Source organism: Lichenostomus cassidix, chromosome 24 (assembly GCF_008360975.1).
Source record: "Lichenostomus cassidix isolate B80296 chromosome 24, HeHo_3.0, whole genome shotgun sequence".
In the NCBI taxonomy this organism is placed as follows: Eukaryota; Metazoa; Chordata; class Aves; order Passeriformes; family Meliphagidae; genus Lichenostomus; species Lichenostomus cassidix.
The window spans coordinates 375,029-392,000 of NC_139504.1; the positions used below are offsets into that span (position 1 = coordinate 375,029).

The following is a 16,972-nucleotide window of genomic DNA, read 5'->3' on the forward strand; positions in this document are numbered from 1 at the left end:
AGACTTTGGTGACGAGGTGCTGCAGCACTGGGATGGTGTTGCCTTGATGAGGGGGATGAGGTGTAGTGGAGAGGGAGCATGTGGATGGATGGGAATCCAGGGAACTGGGAGAAGGAAGCAACCAGGGGTGAATAAAAAATCCCCAATTTGAAGAAGTGAGAGAAATTTGATTCCCTTTACCTTTATGCACTGTAGGAAGGCTGAGTCTGGAGAAGTTATTTTTCCCTGCCTCCCACACCCCCTCAGGAACACCATCTGCAAGTGTTTCTCTTTTCCAGTCTGAGTACCAGAGGAGATTAGAGCTGTTTTTTCCCAGATTTTAGATGGGAGATCTCTAGGGACATGTCTAGCCAACTTTTCAGCCAAGCTTCACTGCTTTCTTCCTTATTTTTCTTATTTTAAAGGACTCTCCTCAATATAATAATACAAGCAACATAACAATTCACTTTAGGGACTGCAGTAAAAAACTGACTGTGTGACACTTCTGCCCATTGAAGACACCTTTGAAATGATATTCTGAATGCAAATAAGGTTTGGATCTTCCCATGCCTGCTGCTGTTGCGGGGCTGGGCATATGGCAGTGTCAGGTGGGATCAGGGTGACAGTTTCTGGTCCAGCAGTTCCCCTCTGTGCTCACCCCAGCTCCCCATGGCAGTTCAGAGCATTCCAAACCTCATGTATCACCTTGTCTTTACAGCCCTGTCACCAGCTTGGGATGAACTCGAGGAAGAAATCTAACTTGCACTGTGTTTTCCTGTCGTTTTTTGAAGGGAAGGTGGAAGAGGTACCTTGTTTGAGGCAGTTGTAAGGTGAATTATGTCTGTATAAACAGAAGTGCCTAGCACACTGGATAAGCTACAGCAGAAATGCTTCAGCAGCAGGAGAGCTGCCTTGGTAAAATGGTCACAGGATTGTAAAGCCTGTCCTTTCAGGCTGCTGCCAAGGGGATCTGCACATTAGTTTCTCCTCCCCCCGATCCCCCTTCAAGTGCAGGTTTATTTAACATTGTAATTTATGCATTTCAGCAGAGAGCTGGAGGGGTAGGGATGGCTGCAGCAGAGCTGGGGGTGCTGCACAGGGGCTGTGCTGTGCCAGGAGGAAATGAATGTCCTGCATCAGTTCTCTTGGAACTGATGCAAGGATTGTCACCTCATTTACCCCTGTGCCTTCACTTGGGATGGGTTTGGAAGTCCGTGGTGTTATTTTTCCAGTTTCCAGTGATTTGCAGAGTAGAGTAGGACAGTCCTTGACTTCCTTGGCAGCACTGTCTGTGGGAGAGACCTGGCAGTTTTTAGGCCCCTTCACTTGGGGTTATTTGAGCATGCACAGCCTCTCTGCTCCTCTGCAGTTCAGGACACTGGGAACAGCTCAGCAAATCCATCTTCAGAAGCCTCAGTTTGGTCTCTTCCAAAACACTGAAAGCTTCAAGCTGTCATTATGAAACCAAGTTTGCCCAAGAAATCGGATGCAGACTCTTTTACATGCAGTGTCTAATCTCTGTACCTGATCCCACTGTGGTGCTGAGCAGGTGAAATCCCATGGTGTTGGAATCTATTCTTGATATAATTCCCAAGTTTTTGTGTTGTCATTTAATTTGCCACTCCGTCTTTATTTCAGTCATCTTGGATGTACACTGGCATAAAGCAAGCTGGTTTTTATGGAAAAGGGAGATTCAGGACAGTGCAACTTCAGGCAGAACTGGATCTTTACTTATTTCCATGGGGAGCACTTGGTGGTGCTTGTGCAGTTCCTTATCTCCAAGGCTTCACTTGCTCCAGGCCAGCTTCCTCCACGTGACCTGTCAAGGTTTGTTATTAACCATTCGTCCTCGATCACTGGGAAAGTTGACTGGGGTGTTGCGAGTAACTGAGGGCTCCGAAAATCCCTCTCCTGCATAGAACTGCAGTTCATGGACTTTAAAAATAAACTGGGACAGTCTGACAGGTACCTGCTTGTTCAGGAAATCACACACAGAGAATTTGACTGAATTTACCCAAAGTGATTTGGGCAGGAGTCCAGAACTTCAGTCACAGCCAAGGTGTCCCACCAGCACTTCCCATGCCATGGCCAGGTGTGTGCTTTGGTGCTGCACGGAATCCATTTCAGCTGCAGGATGGCTCTTTCTTCCCCATGTCCTTTCCCTCCAGACTTCACACCAGGCTGGGTGCATTGCTAACAGCTCTTGAAGAGCCTGTTTGCCTCAATAGTCTGATCAAGGAGGAACAGAGAGATTCTTTCCCTTTACTCTTTCAACAAAAAAAGAGAAGCCTGTCTCACTATTTATTGCTGGGTTCCCTTTGTGTTTTTAACTAGGCCAGCACTAAAAATGGAAGTGAAGATCCCAGAAATTTCTTTTGATTAGCTGCAAGTTTGAAGAACGATATGCAAGGGAGAAGGTGGAGGAACGCAGGCTACTGAGGATGCTAGAAAACACTGAAATAATGCATTTGGGTCCTCAGATGCCACATAAAGCACGAGCTCATAACCCCAAATATGAAAACAAAATTAGTCTGTCAGTAATATGGGCTTTTTAAAAAATTACTTTATTAGATTTTTCTTTTTTTCTTAGCTTATGTTAAAGTGGCGTTTCAAGCCTCTGTTTGAAATGCATGGGCTGTATATATTGCTTAATTTCATCAGCCTTTCTGTAAAGAAGCATTGGGAGAAGAGCAATGTTTTCTCCTTTTTGCAAGCTCTAATTTATTTTTTTCCTCTCCCTCTTCCTTCTTCCTCTGTTTTCTTTTTCCTGTAGGAGTGTTATGATATTTAACAATGATAAAAACATACAGAATCTTACAGAGACCTAATTTGAAATTGTGGATCATTTTTATAAAGATTCTTAATTACATGCACTGTGAAACACCCAGGAGAAATTTTTAAGGACATGGTTGCTGGCTTAAATATTCAGTAGGATTATTTACTTCATTATTAATAATTATTATTTTTTATTGTTGTTATTATTACTATTATTTCCAAATCCCTTGCATATTTTATATTTAGTCTAGATCAACTCACAAGAAAGCAGAACCTGTCCAGCACTATATATGGGTTTTGCTTTCATTGTTGATGTGAGTAAGTTTGGCATGAAAACAGAGAGGCTGAGTTTATGCGGTAGAAATAATTCTGGAGGAGCGGAGCAGGAATTCCATCTATTTAATTGTGAACAGGAATGTGATTGAAAATAATTCTCCAGAATGTGATTACTTGTAGCACTCTCATATGCAGCCCACCTTAAAGGGCTAAATTAAGTACTGCATCACTTGACAGGAAATCCGTAAAGGTTTTAATTTGATAACAGCTCTGTGGCTGAATCAGTGCTTACTATGACCCATGCCCAGGAATCCAGTCACAACAAGGATAATATTTGCATTAGTGTGCTTTAAAAGCTTTAGTTTAGATAAAAAGGAAATCCTGTGCCAATAGATGGGCTGTGTGACAAGGCTGAACGCAGACAAGGCTGATGCACCATGTTGGCTCATGTACACAGCACTTGGTGCACTTCTTTGTGCATCTTCCTGGGGGAAAACACTGCCTGGCACAACTTCGGTGATCCAGCATTCTGTGCCAGCCCCGAGACTGTGGCTCCTTCCCTGGAGCTGGGCTGGGCTCCTGTGCTTTCTCCTGGCAGGCAGAGTCCTCTGCTGCACCAGAGCCTGATCTCAGCTCTGCTACTATCTTTCAGCTGAGAGATCATCCTTTCAATCACCAGAGGGGCTCAAACATTACTTATGCTGGCCCAGGAATGTTCTTGGAGTAGATTTTACTTGAGACTTACTTTGTAATAAATATTTCTGTGCTTTTTCTGCTTTGGAAGCAATGTTTTGGAAATAATTTGGGAATCAAGCACTGGGATTGAGATTGCTGAGGAATAGGACTCGCTGGTTTCAAAGTTCTGCCTAAAGATGTATTTGGAAACATTATTTTAGTTAGTGGTTTGCCTAATGGGTCACTTTTAACACATCTGACCCTTTCAAAATCCTATTCTAGGCATGAAATGTAAGTTCTGTTCCTGTGTGGAACTTCAGATTGTGGCACATTGTTTGTTTAGAATTAACATGGTGACAAGGAGCTGTGGCTCCCCATCCGTAGAAGAGCTCAGGAATGGTTTGATTTGGGAGGGCCCTTAAAGCCCATTCCATTCCACCCTCTGCCATGGGCAGGGACACCTTCCACTAGCCCAGGTTGCTCCAAGCTCTGTCTAGCCTGGCATTGGACACTTCCAGGGACGGGGCAGCCACAGCTTCTCTGGGTGCAACAGAAACATAGAAGGCACCAATTCTGTAGCTGTAACTACAGAATTGTGGATGTGTTGGTCACTGTGTGCTCTGGGAGAGGGAACTTGCCCCAGAAGTGACAAGGAAGGAAAAGGCACCTGGATGTGCTGGTTCACAAGGGTGTGGGATTGCACTTAGGGAACCTGCCCAGTTGCATTTTTCCGTAAATTGCTGTGTTTCAGCATGCCCAAACTTTTCTTTCTGCAGTGTCTGCTCCCCATTTAGAGGCAAGTTTTTTCTAATGCTTTTAACTTTCACTGTTGTTTTGGTTGCTTGTTTCCTTCTATATATTCTTTTCTCCTTTTTTCTCTTCTCCCCTTTAATATATCTTCCCCTGCTTCTCATTCAAGCAGAAATCCACTCTTACTGAAAATCTTTGTTTCTCAGCCTTTTTTGTGTCTTGTAGGTTACTTTGTCATGGGGTAGGAATGAGGGACAGCAATAAAAAAAACTTGGCACTCTTTAGATCTTTATTAAAATGACACTTAGTAAGACTTAAAAGTTTTAGAAATACTTTTCCTGAGCAACTATCGCTTTCAGTGCTCATTTCTCTAGTCAGAAAGGCATTTTGAGTCTGTTTCATTTCCATAATCTTCATTTAAATGCAGCCCCTTGAACTCTACAAGTGATAATTGGGCACACAATTTACTAGTTCTGGAATGCTAGGTGTTTGGCACTAATAGAATTGGAACTAAATCAGCTGTGAGTCTTCCTGCTTGATCTGGAAAAGATGTGTCTGTGAGCTTTTCTGTAGTGATTTGAAATTATGGAGATGGTCTTGTTTTAAATTTCTGGGCAAATTCTGGGCATTCTTGCAGGTAAGCCCTGTATATAACCTATGTATAAGGTTATATATTTAAAGCAAATCCATAAGCAAAAGCTGATCATTTGGCGAGTCTGCAGTGAGCATTAGAAGCTTGAGAAATAAATGTGTTCTATGCATAACTGTGGTGCAATGAGTAGAGTTTGATTTTCTTTCTTTTACAAGATCTTGATCTTAAGTTTATTGTGTGGTTTGTTCCTTCTTTTTTTTTAATTTCATTTGTAAAATTATTCTGTGTTTCCCAGATAACAGGACACAGAAAAAAGACTTTACTGCCACTGCAGATCTGAGGCCCTTAGCAGAGGCACCAGCTCTGGCACCGTTTCTGGTTCACAATCACAGCCCTTAGGCACGAAGTTGTCAGAAACATCCAAGTAATCACCTCGTGTGCTTGAAATCTGTCTGGTGCTTCCCAAGATTAATCCCTGAGGAGTTGTTGGCAGTGTTTGTTTTCACGCTGGAAATATGAACATATTTAACAGTTGCATAATAGCATTGATCCTTATAAACAAGTTTCATAATTCCCCCATGGACTGGTCACAGAATCCCAGGATCATCAAGGCTGGAAAAGCCCTCCCAGGCCATTGAGTCCAAGCTGTGCCAAGTCCCCACCTTGTCACCGGCCCAGAGCACTGAGTGCCACGTCCAGGCCTTCCTTGGACACTTCCAGGGATGAAGACTCCACACCTCCCTGGGCAGTACCTACCAGTGTCTAATCACTCTTTTAATGAAGAAATTCTCCCACCCTGTGCTTTTGGGTGTTGGTGCCAACAGGGATGTTCCAGTGCTGCTTTTGATCCAGGGTTAATATCCATCTGCATGGTCAGCTTTGTAGATGTGTTTATGTTTGAAGACACTTTTTTTTTTTGAGGGGAGGTGCAGAATTGTTCATCTGATGCTTTTATTTCTATTCAAAGAGCAGTCTCTAAATCTTTTGTGGCAAATGTGCACTCCTTTTATAAAAATAGCCACCTGTAAATATTGATTATGATGACTTCTTTGCACCAAATTACAGCCTGCCTGTGCCAGGGCATGAGTCACCTGCCACCCCACAGTTGTCACCCAGGAGTCTGGCACTCATGTTTCTTTTCATGGGTTTGACTTAAACATAGTGACTTATTCATTTCCCTCCATTCGTCTTACAGAAATTGAGTCCCAAGACATCTTAAAAGCCACATACGGACTATGAAAAAATCTGGTTTTGATGTGTTAGGTTTCTGTTAGTGCTCAGGGGTGAGCTCAAAGGGCTTATTTTGGCTCAACAAAATGTGCAGAAGATTGTCTGCCTTCCTTGCTGGACCCATGTGATGATTTTTCTTCCTCCTGCTTTACTGAGGAAGAGGAATCTGTACTGGTGAGCCAGCATGGCCTGTGAGGGATGGAGAGACAGAGCTGGGACTTTGGAGACTTGACTGATATCCCACAGTAATTCACTGTGTGCTCAGACAAGTCATTTAATGCCCCATCCCTTTCGTTTCTCCTCTGGCTTTTCTGTGCAGACTCCTCTGTTTGTTGAATGTTTCTGCTGGAACTGCAGAGTTCAGTCAATGCTGGGACTCCCAGACATGACTGGCACCAACTTTCAGTGAATGGTAAAGTGGGTTTATTTGTTTTCCTTCATGATAGTAAGAACTCAGGTGCTGGAATCTTATCATATATTTATTTTTCTGATTTACTGACATCATTTGTCTTGAAGTTTTGATGCTGTTGAGCCCTCACGTCCATGGAATAGATGCTGGAGATCTGTTTAAAATAACTGGCAATGGATGTCTAAGAAATTCTGTCCCTGTCACCCCTGAAAGACTGGGAGGTAAGCCTTGAGCTGAGGTTCAGGTAGTGCTTTTCAGGAAAAGCTTGTATTTAGCAGCTTATGTTAGGTTCCTTCTCTTTAATCTGTGAAGAATTTGATTTATGCCAGCAGCAGTTCTTGTGAAATAATGAAAGTGAGTTTGTGAAACAAAAGAGAGAGTGGCCTGACCAGTGAGGTGGCTTTAGGGGAATGTTGCTTTCCCGTATTTAGGATGCTACAAAGGATACAAACAAGTGTTGTCCTCTTTTGCTCCTTAGGCTGGGTTTGTCTGTAGTCTCCTTTTTCGCGCAAGAGCAGCATCCTCTCAAGCACTGTTGACAAGCCTGTAACTACAAGCAGTCACCGAGATGCGTTTTTGAAATGCTGTGCAAGACCAACTGCAGCAAGGCAGGCAACAGTGGAGCATCTTTGTGGATCCTTCCTCTTGTACCTGTAGGAGGGTCTTGAATCCTCGCTTGGGAGCTTCATGTTGTTGAGCTGAGCTCTGGTGGTTTAAGCTGTTACCATTAAATCTGTGATAGCCCCTTGTGGGGGAAAGGAGTGGTAATAACTGTAAACATACCACCTTTCTGCTGAGTGAAATACATCCAGTGTATGTTAAAAAGAGCCTTGCATGTGTGCAAAATATTGGGTTTTACCCATAACTAAAATGAACAACTGCTACACTGTGTGAATATGGAGTGCAGAGGGCTGTGCTTAAAGTAAAACCCAGCCCTGCTGCAGAACTGTGAGCATGAAGACAAAGAGCACCTGAAATCTTCATATCATTCCAATTACTGAGAAAATGCTATAAATCTGTTTTCCAGTTTGCATTTAATTTTAGTTACCTGTGGATTTGGGGATGTCTAGAAGTGTTACCTCATGGAGACAGGAGAAACTGGGTTTTAAAGTGCTGTTTTTACGCCTTGTGTGCTCATTACATTCTGGAAACTTAATGACAATGCAGCTTTTTAGCCTGGTGAGGCCAATTCCCAGCTTTCCTGCTGGCTGTTCAGCAGGGCTGGTTTGGAGGCCAGGTGGTCAGGTGTGCCCCAGCCTTGCAGTGCAAACCAGCCTGGCTGAGCTCTCCTGCTGGGATAAATTTCACTGGACACACTTTGTTTTTTATTTCCCAGAGAAATTTTTCGTACATCTTACAGCTTGTTTTCCTACAACATGTTTTTAACAGCTTTTGTTACTCCCTTTCCCACCAAACCAATCATAAAATCCCAGAATTATTTGGGTTAGAAAGGACCCTTAAATCTCATCTAGTCCCACCCTTATCCGTGGGCAGGGACACCTTCCATTAGCCCAGGTTGCTCCAAGCCCCATCCAACCTGGCCTTGGACACTTCCAGGAATGGGAGTATTAGGAATTCTGGATGTTGGGCCTGGGGAGCAGGGCTGGAATATTCTTTTCTGTGTGTCCTGTTTCCCTGGCCATAACACTTTGATATTTTCTGGCTATAATACACTTCTCTAAGGCTTCTCGTAGGGTGTTTTCCATGTAAAACAAATGAAAAATTTGCTAAAAGATTCCCCAAGCTCTTTCTCTGCTACTTTCCTGTGGTGCGTTGTAGGTTTATTATAGATTAAAATATTTAGATTATACCCATAAGGAATGCAATTAACAAAAATCTGTGCATCAATGGATTATAATGAGAGAAAATTAGATTTGTCTTTCAGCTTCTTTTCTTTCTGTTTCAGAAAAAGTGTAATCTCCTTCATGTTCAAAACAGCCATTTTATTGTCATTTAACTGTGTGCTGTGTTAAAAAGCTTTCAGTGGTGTTGAAAAAAAAACCCAGAAGCTGTACTTTGAGAAAATATGGAACTTCTCTTTTAACAAAAAACATTTATGTCCAGTTTTTAACAAAAACAATGATTTTTTTTGGATAAAAATGCATTTTGTGCTTTGTGTATTTTTCTGAGCAGTAGCCAGGATAGATTCTTATCTTGGAATATCAGAGGATAAGCTAAAGCCTGGAGGTGCAGTGGTTTTCTCTGGGGGTAGGAGCAGGAGCTGCATTTCTTGCTTTGCAGTGTTTGTGTTACGTAACATAAGATCTACATTTCCATGCATTATCCCCTTCTCCAATGTTTAAACACAAAAATAAACCCCCCAGGAACAGCAGCATGTTCCTGTCTCAGGGATCTCAGTGATCTCGTCCTGCTCGATGCAGAGTGAATGTCATAATGACAGACACCAAGTGACAGTTTCCATGAATATTACTTCAAGCCTCACAAAACAGAATATTCATATGTTGATAGTGCTGGAATGGAGAAGTTGCAGATACAGAGCTGGGACTGACCAAATAAATGCCCTGCAGGCGAAGATAAGACTATCCCCGAACAATGAGAAGTTTCAGCTGTATTTTGGAACTTTCTGCATGTTGGGTTTCTCCTGTTGGCTGTTCCTCTGTGTTGAGGCAGCACCTTTTGTGAAGGACAGGCTCCACACCTCATTTATTTCAGGTGTTCTGGCTACTTGTATTTGCAAGTAATTGGTGCTCCAGTGCTGGGAGTACAGCACAGGCTCTTTCAGAGGGCTCTGAACATGCCTATCCATATTGCTGGGTTTTCCCTGGCCTTTTCTGAACTTGCTGACTTTCTGTGTAGCTCCAGCCCTTCCCAAGGCTGTGTTAGTCACATCCAGGTATCAGCAGACTGTTCTGAGTCACTCCTGAGCTTTCAGCATAGTTCGCTCATAGCTTTCATTTATTTACCTCCCAAAAACCCTGTTATCTATATGCAGCTGGAAAAAACCTTGTATAAAGGTGAGTTCCCAATTTGAGGTGATATGTGTGATGCTGCTTAGTCCACAAGCTTTAAATCCAGGTTTATAGCAACAATACTCCAGAATTTCATAATTTGCTCTCCCAGTCCTACCCTGTGGTGCAGAACTGTCTGGATTTTGTATGAGACACTGAGCTGATCCTTCCTGCTGCTTCTCCTGTCTTCCCCACTGTGCCAGCACCATGTGTTGTCTCCCTTCAGCAGTCCCAGTTGATTTAACTGGGTTTCTTTCCCTTCTTCAGCTTCCAGACTTGCTGCAGAGCAGGGGAGAAACTGTCACCTGTATTGTGCTTGGAGAGGGAATGCTTTGCATAACCATTTTTCCAGAGACAAGAAAATAAATCTCTATCAGCATAACGTGTCCCATGTCTGGATAAATGACCTGGGAGACCAAATCCTGTACTTTGTCAAGTGTTCTTGGTGTCAAGGTGTCAATGCTTGTGTCAAGACCTCCTGATAATTGTTTTAACTTTGTCTGGATTTTGTTAGCATTTCATTTGCCCATCAAAGCTGTGGGCATAAAACGTTGTTTTAGGGGCAGCAGAAGTACAGTGTTTAAAACTAAGCAGTGTTCCTCAGCTTTTTCCAGCCTCTCTCCATAGGTTTAACAACTGCAAGACTTGCTTGAAAAGAAAAGATTTGATTTTTTATTGTAGCAGGGTAAAATAATTTCTTAGAAAACAATGCTTGGGAAAGGGGATACAGGACATTTTGTGATAATGAAGGAGTGCAAGAATGGAAAGAAGAATATGGATAAGGAGTTGTGGAAGGACTGAAATACCATCAGGAAAATGAAGGATGTGAGTGGGAAAGCGGGGGGTGATAAGGGAGAGCAGAAAACAAAAGATGAGAACTTGAAAAAGAGAAAGCAGTTGAGTAGGAATCTGGTGAAGTAAAGCAATGAAGAGATGTGAAGAGCAGTGGAAAGTGAAAGTTGGGTGTCAGGGTTTGGGGCATTTGATATGGCTTAAAACACACTGAAGTAGAGGAGGAATGATTGTGAAAAGTCTTCTAATAATATGAGAGCAAGGCAGATGTCATGAGGGGTCATTTAAAGATACTTTCTTACTGCAGTAGTGTCTGTGCAGAATCCAGCTTCAGTCAGAGAAGCTTACTGCAGGATTCACAGGCTCACCTCCTGGGATGCGTGTCCTAACTTGCTTATCAGTCCCAAATCACTGATATCTGAGGAAATAGTGCACATTCTTTTATGGATTAATGTGGAGTGCCTGGCATGACACTGAGTGCAAGCTCTGAGAAGTTACACAGGCAACTTTGGGAATGTTTGAGTAATCATTCATCTTCTGACTTTCAATTCCCTGCTTTTCACAGGGAGGACATCAGCAATATCCTTTACTAGATGAAGTACTTGGATGTTGAGTGTGGAGAAAGAAGGTTTAACTGCCTGCACACGATTAGAAAGAGTGATAGACTGTACAGATGGAGGTACTTAAACCAAAGTATCTGTGAACTTTCATGTCTGAACAGGCAAAACTATAGCCCTGTTTCAGAGAGGGTCAGTCAGAGTGAAAGGGGAATGATGGCTGTGGTAAGAGCAGGTAGTGACACAGAAGACAGAAATTTTTCTCTCTTTGTCTTCTTGCAACTGTCTTGGGGAATATTTTAAATAAAAGCTTTCATCCAGGAGGGGACTGAGGTGAGATAGAGGCAGAATTATTGCCAGAGCTATTGCAGTATATTCCTGTGAGTCAAATCATGGTTGCCTAATATAAAACCAGAGCAGCTCATTGCCAGCTTTACACCTGGGAAAAAAGCAAACTGGAGTCCTTTGTAGGACTGTGTATTTAGACACTGAGTGCCTGACAGCTGCACCAGAGGTGCTTAATGCAATTCCCACCTCTCCCAGATGGGAAGCTCCCTGCTCTGCAGGTGTGGAGTCGGATCACTCCTGCTGCAGAGGATGGACTGTGCAATCCCGTGGGATACCCTCCTGCAGCCTAAAGGTGCACTGCTCTGGTGGTCTGGACTGCCCACAGTGCTCACAATTGACACACATTTTTCAGTTCATATGACAAAAGAGAGGATCAGCTTGTACTTAAAGAGCAGCTGGGCTGAAAAGGGACTTGGGGAAATGTGGAACGATGCTCAGAAAGGAGAGGGATGGACAGATGAGGGAAGAATTTAAAATTTTTCAACTCCTGTGCAGTCTCCTCTGGTTATAGATACATGGATGCTCAAATCACTTGCAAGATGTTCTTTCTGTGTCTTTGCTAGTGCAAAGCTCTTGCTCTGGAGAAGAAACTGCTCCATGGGTTGCTATCATTTGGGGGCCAGACGCTGTTACCTGTGGGAGCTGTGACCTGGCGGCAGTGAAATGTGTCTGTGCTGGTGCCATTTGATCTGTTCCCCCACTGCTCAGACTTGGAAGTTTCCACCACATTCAGTCTCAAACTGTGGCTCTCCCTCATGGGCCCCTTCCATCATCCAGCTTTAATGAACAGGTTCTCTCTTGACCACGAGTTTTAAGGATGGCAGAGCTCTTCACAACAGTGTCAGGAGCTCAAACACCTCTTTCCCCTGAGCTGTCTCTGCTTCTCCCTGCTGCTGAATGTGCTCCTGTTTTCTCCAAAGCTGGAGAAATACAGACCTTGTGTGTGGTAATTACTCTGCTTGCTTCCCTCACTCATGTCTCTGTTCTCCATCTCTCAGGATTTTTTCTTGTCCTTGTGGCTTATCTTGCACTTTCTCTAGGCTCAGTGAGACAGGTTTTCAAGTCTTGAGCCAGGTGGAAAGAAGTCCAAGGAATAAGCTACTCTTGAGAAGCCTTGACACTGATAATCTATTTCTCCATAGTGAACTTGTGAAAATGTAAATTTTTAACGAAGGTTGCTGTTTCCTTTGCACTGCAGAGTTCTCTTTTGCCATGTCTAAGACACTTTTGAGGGGAATACCTCTGAGTGCCTGCTGGTTCCCTGAGGGCAGGTGCTGAGGGATTATGGACAGTGCTGAACAGAGCAGGTGGATCACACACACAGACACACATTGGGCACAGCTCCATGGGACAAGCACGGACTTGTCCTGAGCAGCAGCTTGCTCAGACTGTTTGGGGAGGAAGAAAAGTAGTGTGGGAATGCTGGAATTTACTCATCTAGTTGAGTGTCTGCTCCACGAGGCTGGTTCCCCTTTACCCTGGAATAAGGTTTTGCAAACAATAAGTTGCAGGGAGTCCCTGTTTCTTCTGTCCCTGTCCCTGGCAGGGATTCCACCAGTGAAGAGTGTGGTTCATGACTTAAAATCACCGTGTGTCCCATGCAGGATTTGGAGCTAGGTGGGGGCTCCTTAGCTTGCTCTTTGTGTGCTGCGTCTGGTCTGAAGTCTGAGTATCCAATTGGAGCTCGACACTTGTGCATTTTATAATAAAAACTCATACAAAAGGATATGAGTTTTCAGTGTGGGCTTGACTGTGGAGTGTCAGGTTTTGCAGCATTAATGTTGTGCAGAAGTACCACAGAATGTGCAAATGTCTTTGCACAGGTACAGCACCTGATGGCTCAGCCTGGCTCATGTTTAGGAGGGGGAGGTGGCACATTCAGTTCCATGGGCTTGCTTGGCATCTCTAGCAATGACTGTGCTCCTGAGCGTTCCTTTTACGCAGCCTGTGTTGTAGCAAAAACTGTATTTGACATCTTTAAACACAAGTCTTGGTTGGGAACTGAGACTATCCCACATTGTGTACCCAGTGTGAGCACACCTTGTTCTCCACATCCCAATCACCCGCTTGCTATGAGGTGTTTGCAGTGCTGGGCTTTCACTGAGATCCTAAATTGTTTCTCCTCTTCTTCCCTTGATAAACACATACAGTCTGCAGTTTATGAAATCAGTAACACACCTGCAGCAGATTGGCTGGGCATCACAAACTCGAGGTCTCTTGGTATAACCAAGGAATTCAGCAGGGCAGAGATCTGGAGGTGCAGTAACTGTCCCAGGGAAGCAATAATGCATAGCTGGGTAAATGGCCCTTCAGATGATTAACTGGGAGGTGTGCAGCAGTGGCAGTACACTTGTATTGAAAGTGGAGCCTTGGGCATAGCTCTTGCATGGGAGAATGTGCAGGAATGACCCTCTCGACAGTGACTGGGAGGTGCCTGCTCAGCACTTCTGCCTCCGTGTGGGAGCACGGCTGCAGCCAGCCCTTCAGAGCCTCATCCAGCCCTAACCCTGCCCGAGGAGCCTCTGATGTGGGCACGGCTTGAAAGGCTTTTACATACGTTTTGTCAGTCACAAAGTGCAGCCTGGTTTCCTCTTTCTTGTGCTGTGATTCCCCGAGTCCTTCTGGTATAAAACCACCATTTTTTATATAAAATGACATTTAAACAGGCCTTGAACAACTGTGCTCTTTGGCTGGGGGAGGCAAATGTCCTGCCATATCCCTCAGGAGAGCAGTTTGTGACCTATATCATTAATTAGCAATGAAATAGTTCTCATCTTGGGCTAGCAGCAAGTTTTTCTTTTAAATATTTTAGTTTCTTGGTTCCAGCTGTCCAGTTGGTCTTTGTTTCCTGAACATGCTTCAGTGCGTCTTGAGCAGCACCTCAGCTAAAATTGTGGTTGTAAAATACCCTACAAGAATGGTGTTGCTTCAAATAATTTGCTCAAAAATTTAGATATCTTAACATTGAACTATTTTCCCATTAAATTAATTTACTTTTGGAAACCAAAGCAATCCTACATTGTCTTACCATACATACATTATTAATGGCAGTCCATGTTTAATTTAATGAAAAATTACGCAAAGAGCAAGGGTGGAAGGCTTGCAGCATCCTTGGTCCTTCTCTGACTAGATAACCTCAAGCAATCAAGGAGGTTATATTTAAAATCCTCTCTTGCTTGGCACTTTTATCTTCTTAAATGGAATGGTGTTTAAACTCAGAGAAGCTATCAAAGGCGGAAGAAAAGTACTGGCTGAGGTGAGAAGTGGTACAGAATTGCATAATCCTGTTCTTTAAGTGGTTGACAGAAGTTTCAGTGAGGAGAGAATTGTCTGAAAAAGGAATTGCTGTTGCAGCTTCCCAAAGTTTATTTAGGTGGTAGAAAGCTGAATCATTATGAAAATCAAATTATCCTTGTGAGCTCTTTCAACCTGAAGTTAAATAAATTGGTCATGGGTGCAACTGTGTCATAGAGCAGCTTTCTAGGTTGGAGATTTGTTTTTATTTCGATTCTGAGCCCACCCTGTTACCCCAAGGATTAAGAGAGAAAGTGTTTCCAAGCCGATTGCTAATTTAACAGCAAATTAGAGTTTGCAGTGATACCTCTCTGCTCTATTCTCCCAATTGAAAAAACAGCAACAACCCCCCAGTTTGAGTAATATTTTTGTTTTGTTGTTGTGATTATTCAAGCCCTGAATAAGTGTAAAGCATAGCTGAGCGGAGAGAGATCTTGTCTGCATTAGAAAAATAATCCATTATTGTCAAAACTTACCTCCAGCAGAAAGAATCCATCTCACGTGCAGGAAACCTGTGAGTTTACATCAAACTATAGCAGTTTTGAGCCTGGTTGTCTAAGAGATGACTTAAAGACCTGTTTAAATGTGACACTTGGACAGGCACAGTGGTGTTCCTAATAACTGGTGAGTTCTAGTTAGCTGTGAAACAAAGTCCTTATTATTGTTTAGTTGTACAATCCCAAGCCTTGGCCTTGGAAAGAGGCTGTGCTGCACTGAAAAATGTACAGGTAAAGAGTAAGAGAGGCTCTGGCCTTGGTGGGTTTGCAGCCAAAGTGCAGAACAGGTAGCCCTGGGTGAGGAGAGAGGCGCTGACAGGAGGAGCTGGAGGTGAGATCTCCGCATGGAAACGGGAAGCAGCAGCAGGACACAATCCTCTGCCGTGCCCCTAGCACCTGCCTGTGTAGGGAGTGGATGTGCTCAACCTCTGTGCACTGAAATGCGCCTTCTCTGTGCTTGTCACAGGTTCCAGGTAGTTGGAAGAGTCTCCCGGAGCTGTAGTGGATACATTTCTCAAATTTTCCCCCACAGCTATTTCTACTCCTCTAAGCAGGGTAGTAGACCTTAAGCTGTAGCAGATGCTGTGTGGACCGTGAAGTTGAATTTTTATGCTTTATCACTTTATGAAGTTGAATCACTTTATCACTTTATCACATGAAGTTTATCACTTTATGAAGTTGAATTTTTATGCTTTATCACTTTCTGAAGTGACAGCTTTGTTTTTGCTATGTTTGGTTCTGTTTCATTCAGCTTGGATTGAACACTGTTCACCAGGAACTATGGAACTGGGTTTTTGCTTCATTCCTTTAAGCAGAGTTTTATCTTCGATCTGTGGTCAACTTAGGGTGCAGTATTTCATTGTAGTACAGCTGGGTGGAGAATTTCCACAGGATTTCTCACCTTGTGTTCTCATTCTGTTGGTGCTTTGGGGTTCTGGACCACTGGGGAGCTCTGCCCTGGCTCTGTCCCCATCACCTCATGTAAACCCTGTGAGCCCCATGTAAACAGTGTGCTTCTGTTTTCTCCTGTGTTGGAGTTTGAATTAACTTCCCCACTCAAGTCAGAGAGGTCAAACCCACCAGGTGAGGTCTATAATCCCTGGGATGAATCCACCCAGTATCCCTTGGTCTCTGTCACTGGGAGCTGCAGGTGAGGGGTCCAGGGGCAGGAAGGGTGTTTAAACAGCTCCTGCAGTGCAGCAGCCACTGATGCAAAATGAGAACAGCTTTTATGCTCATGTTGTTTCCTATCAAGTTTTTCTATCTTTAGCTTTGTCCCATTCCTGCATGTCTGTTTTGGTGAAACAAAGAAAAATTAGCTTTGGGAGAGAGGGATTTGGAGAGGATCATTAGGCTTTCTAGGCACAGAACTGGTATAACTTGTTTGACTTTGCTCAGCTTTCCCAAGCTTGAATCTTCCTTGTCTCCTGTAAGTGCTGAGCTCATGCTTGGCGTGTGTCCTTAAGCATCAGGGCTGATGAACGGGGTTATTGTCACTTGGTTATACAGCACTGATCCAACCATTACAGACTAAAAAGGAACAGTTACACTGACTGTTCTGCATAATTTGGAGTTGTGCATCCTCTTCTGTTTAATTTTAAACAAAAGGTGTTGTTTTGGAAATCTTTTTGTGTTTCAGAACTTGGTGTCTCACTCAGTCCAAAGAGCATACAGAATTTCACCCCCTCCTCCCTCCCCCAAATCTTCACTTACACTGATAACCCTCAGCATCCTACTGAGTTGAAAGGAACTATGTACTAAACGTTTAGATTCCACATGGAGTTTCCATGAGCTGCGGCCGGACAATATCCAGTATTGCTACAAATTCC

The 16,972-nt window shown here is 43.5% G+C and overlaps 1 protein-coding gene across 1 annotated transcript in view; it reads left to right on the plus strand.

The window, feature by feature from the left end:
- Positions 1-16,972, plus strand: part of ARHGAP32 (Rho GTPase activating protein 32) — a 235,147-nt gene that overhangs the window by 42,480 nt on the left and 175,695 nt on the right. The window lies entirely within an intron of this gene.